At 43.3% G+C, this 9,959-nt stretch overlaps 1 non-coding gene across 1 annotated transcript; it reads left to right on the plus strand.

Annotated features, from left to right (window-relative positions):
• Positions 1-676: 676 nt before the first annotated feature.
• LOC145390814 (5S ribosomal RNA) lies at positions 677-795 on the plus strand. The gene has a single exon (XR_013895727.1). It is a non-coding gene; the product is annotated as a 5S ribosomal RNA (ribosomal RNA).
• The last annotated feature ends 9,164 nt before the right edge of the window (positions 796-9,959 follow it).

Consider the following 9,959-nt stretch of genomic DNA (forward strand, 5'->3'; position numbering starts at 1 on the left):
TTTTTGGCTGTATGTATGTATCTAGGCCTATAATTACTGAAATTTCGATAATAAGTAAATTTTTGGTAAGTTTCCAAATTACACCCAACTCACCATGAAGCTTAAAATTTTCAATTGTTAATGTTTTATAGTGTGATTAATTTGAATCTGATATTCATTTCTGTCGGAAATTACTTTTTTTTTATTCAAAACCAAGCTAACCCAGCCAACCTAACCTAACCTAACTTAGGACCTAACTTGAAGATTATGAAAAGAGGTTAACTGCAGTAGGCCAATAGTCCCATGCTAGAGAGCTTCCATAAGTGTGACCAATTTAGCCTCCTTACAACAGCCCATACAGGCCCATGCTAGGAAGCTCTCACAGGAGTGTGACTACAAGAATGACAATTTCTGCATGCAACCCGTACCTGTCATACACTTATCTAGCCTATGCTTAAAACTTTCTAAATAGGGGACAGCAACTAAGGTACCTTACTGGGAAACCTATTCCATTCAATAACTACTCGATTAGTCAAAGTATACAGTTCCTCCCCCATTGACCCCAAGTCAATAACCCGAGGCGTTCCAACGACGTATGGATACGTTCCCACGTTTTGTCACGGTGACACTCGACGATGTATCCATACATTTTGCAATTGCAAGGGCCGTCATTTGCACATTTTTCAAATTTCATGCATGAAACGGCCATACCACGTTGAGTACACCACTTCCCATCCGATCAGTGAAGTTAAGCAACGTTGGGTCTGGTTAGTACTTGGATGGGTGACCGCCTGGGAACACCAGATGCTGTTGGCATAACGTTCTCCCTACGTGTCAAGTGGGGTTGGTGGAGGATTAGTGCCCCTCCCTGTAAAACAATTAACTCTAAGCCTTGGCCACACCGTTTGGGATACATGGCGTCTGGCAATGAATGATGAAAAAAAAATTTTGGTACGTATACGCAGGCAAGGTGCGGCGAGAAGGAATATAAAGTATGGTCCTTCTGTGTTGTCTGGGGAAGGCCTGAGTGGTGTGGGAGGAGTGAGGGATGACAGGGAAAGTGGTGGTGGGAGGGAGGCAGTGCTAGCACGTGGAGTATGTGGGCAGCAGGCAGGTGAGAAGGAGCCACTCCCTAGCACATCATTCGCCCCGCAGTATTCCCCCATTTCCTCCCCACAGCCCCGTGATGTGGGGATAGGGCGGAAAGGGAAGGGAAAGGGGAAAGGAACAGAGAAAGGGGAGAGGAGCGCGAGTGGGGAAGGACGCCGCTCTCCACCTCCCCAATCTCCCCCATCACGCTCTTCTCCCCACCCTGACAAGGAATATCATGCCTTGTCACATTACTGATACTGTGTGTACTTTCGATAATAGGACACTCACTGTATAAGTAAGGCCTGTACATATGCAATAATATGACTCTCAATATAATAGTAAGGCCTGTATGTATGTGATAACTGTATTGCATTACAAGTGTAATGTATTACTATTTTGTCTGTGCCGTGCAGTTGCGCTTGGTGATGCTCTGTTGTTGTCGGGGGGTTTTCAAGTTGGCTGTCTGTTGACAAATAAACAGAGCCCATAGCCGTGGTTTCTTAACCTCCAGTATGATTGTTCCTGCCTCTATACATAACAAATGGCAATGAGGATCGACACTCTAAGAATCCAGGAAGCAGTGGTATCCAACTAGTATCATGACAAACAGAAGAGAAGGACAAAATGGCAGTCATCAGCAGTGTCGCTGAGTTTACGGCAGGGGAGGACTGAGGGGAGTATTGTGAAAGGTTAGAACAGTACTTCCTCGCCAATAATATCAAGGACACCGAGACGGAGAAAAGGAGGAGAGCAGTGTTCCTGAGTGTGTTTCGGGGCAAGACTTATGGGTTACTGAAGACTTTACTGGCGCCCCAGAAACCGACAAAGAAGATGTTCGAGGAACTCCAGCAAGTACTGCAGGATCATCTCTCACTGAAACCAGTGGTTATAGCTGAACGGTATCAGTTCTGGACGGTGAGACAGAAGGCCGAACAGTCAGTGAGTCAGTATTTTGCTGAATTATGTCGGTTAGCAGAAAAGTGTCAGTTTGGGGATTTCCTCAATGATGCCCTGAGATATATGTTTGTGACTGGGTTACTCGACACGGCCGTGAAAAAAAATTACTCAGTGAAACATAATTGACCTTAGATAAGGCCTATCATGTTGCTATGAGTCATGAGTCAGGGGTGCAGCAGGTTGAGGAAATTCAGGGTCCCAGCAAGCAGCAGGTAAACAAGGTAAAAGAACACCGAGGCCCCAAGGTAAGAAAAGGGTGTTATCAGTGCGGAGGAACATCCCATGAGCCAGATGATTGTTACTTTAGAGGAAAGCTGTATTTCACGTGTGGTCACAAGGGCCATGTAGGCAAAATGTGCCGTCAAACCCAGTCACCAAGAACAAAGTTGAGTACACAGTCCCGCAGTGGCGTGCAGCCAGAAGGACAGTACGGTGAAATAGGGAATAAAAATCCAAAGAAGTACGGTAAGAAAGGAGTTAAGAAAGTGTGTGAAGATACTGACAGTACATCCAGTGAGGAGGAAGAAGTTAATTTAGTGTCAAGCAAATGTGAATCAGATATGTCTATATTCAGTGTCAATAGCCTTAAGGAAAGTGCTACTGCCAAAGAAATTAAAGTGTCGGTAAAACTGAATGGTCAGGCAGTTGAAATGGAAGTAGACACCGGGGCATCAGTATCTTTAATGTCTCAGGATAAGCTAAATGCATTAATTCCAAATGTAACCATGTGTAAGCCTTACCTAAGACTGAAAACTTTTAATGGGGACCCAGTGCCTGTATTGGGGAAATGCATGGTAGAGGTGGAGTATGAAGGACTGAAACAGACATTACCTTTGTATATTGCGAGAGGCAAGGGTCCAGAGTTTTTGGATAGTGTGGTTATCCAGTATTAAGCTAGACTGGCAGAGCATACTTAGAGTACAAGCCACCCGTGGTCAGGTGCCAAAGTTCGTGTTTGATAAATTTCCAAAACTTTTCAGTGAAGGTTTGGGGAAATCTAAAGGTATTCAGGCAGAGCTTAAGATAAAAGGAAATGCAAGGTCCAAACTTTTCAAGCCTAGACCACTGCCTTATGCTCTGAAGGATGGAGTGACCAAAGAATTGAAACGGCTGCAGGAGTTAGGTGTTTTGGAAAAAATTGAATATAGTGACTGGGCAGCTCCTATTGTACCTGTAAGAAAGGCTAATAGTGACATCAGAATAAGTGGGGACTACAAGGTCACCATAAATCAAGACCTTGAAGTACCTGAACATCCTATGCCTAGAGTGGAAGAATTGCTTCAACAACTTAATGGTGGGGTTAAGTTTAGCAAGCTGGGCCTGGGATTCACTAACGGCTGCTGGGCGACAGCGCCGCACGACGTCGTACGGGAGTCAACGATCACCCCTCAAGGGCGATTCACAAACGCTGTGTTTGGCTCCCTTCCAAGTCTCTTCCGTAGCAAGCAGGGATTTTTCTGGGGAAAATTTACGCGACTAATCAGCAGGCACCGATCTATTACGTGACTGAATTTAAACAGACCGCACCCTCCCCCATTCTCCTCTCTTTCCCATCCTTCTCTCCCTCCCTCTCCCCACAAAACAACTACATACTCTACACAAATACGTACATATGCATTTCCGTTCGTAATCACGTACGTACTTAAGGACAAATGTATCCCAAGGCGGACTAAGGTATTTACGTACATATGAATATAAGTATTAACGTACGTACGTGAATACTTACATAAGTACTTACCGGGTATGAACGTACGTCAACTCATGTAAGCACGCACTTACGTACGTACGTGAATACTAACGTAAGCACGTACGTGAATACTTACGGAAGAACGTACGTGAATACTTACGGATGGACATACATACGTGAATACTTACGCAGGTACAGTTCGCCGCACAAATGGCGTTCCTCACCCTCCAGGTCAAATCGTATATTCGGCAACGCCGTACCCGGATCCCCAACCCCCTCCTCGCCCCAGCTCGTAGTACTTCCAACCTCCCCCGCCTTCCATTGACTCACGTATATAGCAACTGATGTAAATGGTTCACGAAACCTTTATCTCATATATGTGAGTCAGTGGAAGGCGGGGTTGGTTGGTAGTACTACGAGATGGGGTTAGGAGGGGGTTGGGGATCTGGGTACGGCGTTGCCAAATATACAATTTGACCCTGAGGGTGAGGAACGCCATTTGTGCGGCGAACTGTACATAAGTATCAAGATCAATCCAGACAGGTCTGCCAGACGGGGCTCCCGTTTTCGCTCTCTACCGCGCACCTGTCATCTGCGCTCCTTATACCCCTAAGCTCACTCCTTTATCCTTTATTTTCTCCCTTATTATTATTATTATTATTATTTTCATTATTATTATTATTTTCATTATTATTATCACTGAAATTAAGTTCCTTGTGCATGAATAGAGACTTGTCTAAACAGGATTATAATACACAATTTTGTCTTATATTTTAATAAAGAACCACATAAATAAGAAGATAATATACTCAGATTCTTCACAGAACTTACTTTTCTAATTTCTAATTTGCTGCATGTTAGTGTGTTAGCGTCATCATTTTTCTAGCCATTTTCCTGCATGAGTTTTCCTTCTTCTTTTCAAAGTCTATCAGTTTGTTGAGATACCTCATTCTGAAATACACAGATATTTTGGAGAAAAACACCACCACATCATTAGGTACATCCAGTTCAGCGCTTTTAATTGCTGAAACAAGTGATTTCAAGCAGTGTTTCCCTTCACAAAGGGTGTCACCATGCACTACCTTGAATACCTCCCTCGTAATCTGTAGCTGAGAAAAGAAAGCATCTGAAGGGAGATTCAGTTCCCCTCTATCAATTGCTTCTGTCCATGTTTTTGTAAGCGTGTTGCATTTGCTAGCCTTTTGTCCTAAATATGGGTATTTCAAAGCAAACTTTTTTACTATGTAGCCGCCTATATAGCGAAGTGATTCTTCCTCTATAACGGTTTCACTTCCAGTTGGCTGCATTTCTTGATATTCATCCACTCCATAAGGCATACATTTTTGTTCGTTTTGTAAATCAAATTCCAAGTCCTTGAGCATAAGACTCGTAAGACACAGCTCCACTGTCAGATTACATTCATCATAACTCTTACTTTTACCTGACTGTGCTGCTTGAGACTCATGACTTGACATACAATCATGACTACCATCTTGACTCTCTGAGGGAACCTTATCACTGAGAAGTGCAACATCTTTACCCAACAAGATTTTTTTAAGCCTAAATTTAAATTTCACAGCATTTGGATGATCAAAAGGTCCACTCATTTGCCTGATGCAGCCAACGAAATGCTCTAGACAGTCCTGATTCAGCCGTCTTGTCAATATATATATGGCTTCATGCACATCATGTAGCATCTTATACAGTCCTATAAGTGAATGGCATGATAATATGTCTCCTTTCTGGAATTTATACAAATCATTAGAATTCCCTGCTCTCATGTTCATCATCATGTCGCTCATCTTATGCAATATACTTATCTGATGATCTAAGTTAACCCGCCCCGTCCCGACCACTTTTCGACCACTGGTACCCCCCAATCCCGACCATTTTTCGACCCTTTTTTTTTTTGCTTAAACTTTCGCTTTTGGTCAGAAACAATGGTCGGTGGCAAAGAAATTGGTCCCCGGGGTCCCTAATTAGCTTAACCAGGTATGCCTTGGTCCCACCTGGCCCCGTGTTCTCCCTAGGCGGTCTGAGCCTCAAACGTTTTCTATGGTATTATAAGTCTGGGAAACCAATGAAAGTAAGTAGAAATTAATTTATTACAAACATAAAAACATGTGATAAAAGAGTATATTGGATTTTATACAAAAATAGAGCAGAAATAAGCATTGTACCATCGTGCGAAACGAGCAAAATCGGCCAACTTGGTCACGATGAATCGCTAATATTCTAAAATCATGATACATATAATTTTTTTTACTTACATAATACTTCTACAATAACATTATACCATTTTACATTTTATTGAACTGTTTTTACATATTCACAGGCCTTTTGATAACATTTAGCGTGATGTTAGCGCTTATTTACGTAGTGAGTGAACTCGCTGTGACTGTTGTTTCAACTCGTATTATGCTTTTTCTACTTACATAATACTTTTCTAATATTATTATACACTTTTCAACTTTATAGAACTGTTTTGAGATTATTTCAGGCCTTATGTAAATATATAGCGTAATAATAGCGCATAATAACACACACGGTGAAGTCGCTATGACAACTAATTCAACTTACAACCTATTTTTGTACTTATATAATAATTCTCCACTAACATTGCACATGTAAACACTTGATATAATTGATATCACATCATTTCTGAACTTACGATGGAACTGAGCGTCATATTTGCGCGTACTTACACAGGGAGTGTTATCGCGATATCATTTGCTTCATCTTACACTAGTAATCAACTTATAAAATACATTACTACTAACATTACAACATCTTCCACTGTATATAATTCCTATCACATACTTACTGACCAGAATGTGGGTGTACTCGTGACATCAATTATGACAACTTACAGTAATGTTCAACTTATACGTTTTATTCATGCTAACATTACACCCGTTTCCACTTTATTTCCTTGCTATCACATATTTACTGACTAGATTTACACAGTGGGTGTAGTTTTGATAACAATTCTTTCCACTTACACTAACCACGTCACCATCGCCCCCTTCGTCAGGATGGGGAGGTGAGGGTGGTGGGGGAGGTTGGGGAGGTGGAGAGCGGCGCCTCTCATCACACGCACTTCTCTTCCCTCTCCCTTTTCCTTTACCCTTTCCCTTCCCTTTCTTTCCTTTCCCCACATCCTGGGGCTGTGGGGAGGAAGTTTGGGAATATTCAGGGGCGAAAGAAGTGCTGGGGAGTGACTCAACCTCCTCTCCCCTAGGCCTACGAGCACCACGTGCTCGTGCTGCCTCCCTCACACCACTTGCCCCTTCACCCCGCACTACCCCCACACCACTCTCACTTTCACCCCGCGCTGCCGCCACAACACTTTCCCTTTCTCCCAGCAATCCCACCACACCACTTGCCACTTCCCCAGACAAAGTACTTTCACCATACCTTATGTGTCGTCTCGCCCCACCTTCTGATCCTCGTGGTGATATTTTCTCTTTTCCCAACCATGCAGCGATATCACGTCCTAGGCCTAAGTCATCCTCATTGTCCTCATCCTCGTCCTTATCAGATTCAGGATGAAGAGATAGCTTTGCACGTGGTTGGGGAGCAGGCTGGCCTTCCCTTGCCTTACGGTATGTCACATACCGCGTTTTTCGGGGCAAAGGGACCTCCTCATCACTGCTACTTATTTCTTCCTCTGGCTGGACGTAATCGCGATCCACCACATCATCATCGAGTGGAGAATCACTGTCTCCAGTGAAGGCTTCCAGGATGGATGCGATATCCTCGTCTGAGAGTCCTTTCCGCGCCATGTCTGACCTGGGTCACTGCTAGCAGGTGAGTGACCAAGACAAGGGCGAGCGCGGGTCACGCGGGGTCTAGGACGCTGCCCGCCTGCTGGCAGATAGGGGAGGCTTGGGTAGCCGGGCGAAACGAAAATCTCGCGCGAATTTTGAAAATTGTGGAAATTATGAACCTTGCAATTGCAGGACGTTGAAGTATGTCCCCGGGATTAGCTGTGACAAAACGTGAGGACGTGCAAGTACGTCCCCGGGACGCCGCGGGTTAACCCGCCCCGTCCCGACCACTTTTCGACCACTGGTACCCCCCAATCCCGACCATTTTTTGACCCTTTTTTTTTTTGCTTAAACTTTCGCTTTTGGTCAGAAACAATGGCCGGTGGCAAAGAAAGTGGTCCCCGGGGTCCCTAATTAGCTTAACCAGGTATGCCTTGGTCCCATCCCCCGTGTTCTCCCTAGGCGGTGTGAGCCTCAAACGTTTTCTATGGTATTATAAGTTTGGGAAACCAATGAAAGTAAGTAGAAATGAATTTATTACAAACATAAAAACATGTGATAAAAGAGTATATTGGATTTTATACAAAAATAGAGCAGAAATAAGCATTGTACCATCGTGCGAAACGAGCAAAATCGGCCAACTTGGTCACGATGAATCGCTAACATTCTAAAATCATGATACATATAATTTTTTTTACTTACATAATACTTCTACAATAACATTATACCATTTTACATTTTATTGAACTGTTTTTACGTATTCACAGGCCTTTTGATAACATTTAGCGTAATGTTAGCGCTTATTTACGTAGTGAGTGAACTCGCTGTGACTGTTGTTTCAACTCGTATTGTGCTTTTTCTACTTACATAATACTTTTCTAATATTATTATACACTTTTCAACTTTATAGAACTGTTTTGAGATTATTTTAGGCCTTACGTAAATATATAGCGTAATAATAGCGCATAATAACACACACGGTGAAGTCGCTATGACAACTAATTCAACTTACAACCTATTTTTGTACTTATATAATAATTCTCCACTAACATTGCACATGTAAACACTTGATATAATTGATATCACATCATTTCTGAACATACGATGGAACTTAGCGTCATATTTGCGCGTACTTACACAGGGAGTGTTATCGCGATATCATTTGTTTCATCTTACACTAGTAATCAACTTATAAAATACCTTACTACTAACATTACAACATCTTCCACTGTATATAATTCCTATCACATACTTACTGACCAGAATGTGGGTGTACTCGTGACATCAATTATGACAACTTACAGTAATGTTCAACTTATATGTTTTATTCATGCTAACATTACACCTGTTTCCACTTTATTTCCTTGCTATCACATATTTACTGACCAGATTTACACAGTGGGTATAGTTTTGATAACAATTCTTTCCACTTACACTAATTCTCATCTTATACATTACTTTTCTGAAAAAATAACACCCGTTTCAACTTTATATTTGACTTAGCACCTACTGACTGGCCTTACCATTATCATGAGCGTCATTTCGCCTTCCCACACAGTTTCAGTAGTGTAGGAAATTATGATATTCCTTGAAACAAAGCTGAAGGCACAACGCAACATTGCACTCGACACACTCGTATCTTGTGTCTTTTCTCTGCGTGGATGGTCTGACTGTCGAGTGCCTACATACATGGCAGCGACGCTGGGGTTTACGACAGTTTGGTTCGGAAGGGATTTTGCTGGGGTAGTGGCAGCCTGCAAGACGTAGGGGAGTCTGAGCAGCCCGGGGGGCGCGGGTGCGGTGTGTGGGTCTGTCCTGGGCATGCCTGGCGATTATTTCACGTGCCAGTTCCCTCACAAACCCCTGAAAAGTCTCGGATACTCCGGTGGTCATTGCGTGCAGGTAGTGGGCGTTCAGGACCGTGATGTCGAGCAAGTGGAAAAAGAGTTTTTTGTACCACTTCATCGTGGTCCTGGCACAGTCAACACTTGAAATCATCGAGTCTGACTGATCAACTTGCCTCATGTTCAGATTATAGGCAAGTACAGACTCTGGTTTCCATACGTTGCGCCTCCTCTTGCTACGGTGATCCACGGAGTCTGTGCGGTGCATCAGGGGGCTGTGAACAGTTCATAGGAGGTAAACTTCCCTGTTGTGGTTCCACAGGGTTGCAAGGATGTTATTGGCCTGGAAGAAAACCACCTCGTTCTTGTCAAGTTTCCTCCCTACCTTGACCATATGGCGAAGGTTTCTCTTGACTGTACCACAGACTCCGGTGTCGTGTTGGTGGAGGAACCTAGCGAGAAGAGGGCTAGTGTACCAGTTGTCCAGGTACAACACATGACCACGATGAAGGTACTCTTCTATCATTGTCTTCACCACGGCCCCAGAGAGTCCTATACTCCGATCTTCTATTATATCTGTCTGTGCGCCCATGTACAAGACTATGTCTTGCACATAACCAGTCTTACAGT

The sequence above is a fragment of the Coenobita brevimanus genome, chromosome 15 (genome assembly GCF_032717465.1).
Source record: "Coenobita brevimanus isolate Jiangsu-jjx chromosome 15, ASM3271746v2, whole genome shotgun sequence".
Classification (NCBI taxonomy): Eukaryota; Metazoa; Arthropoda; class Malacostraca; order Decapoda; family Coenobitidae; genus Coenobita; species Coenobita brevimanus.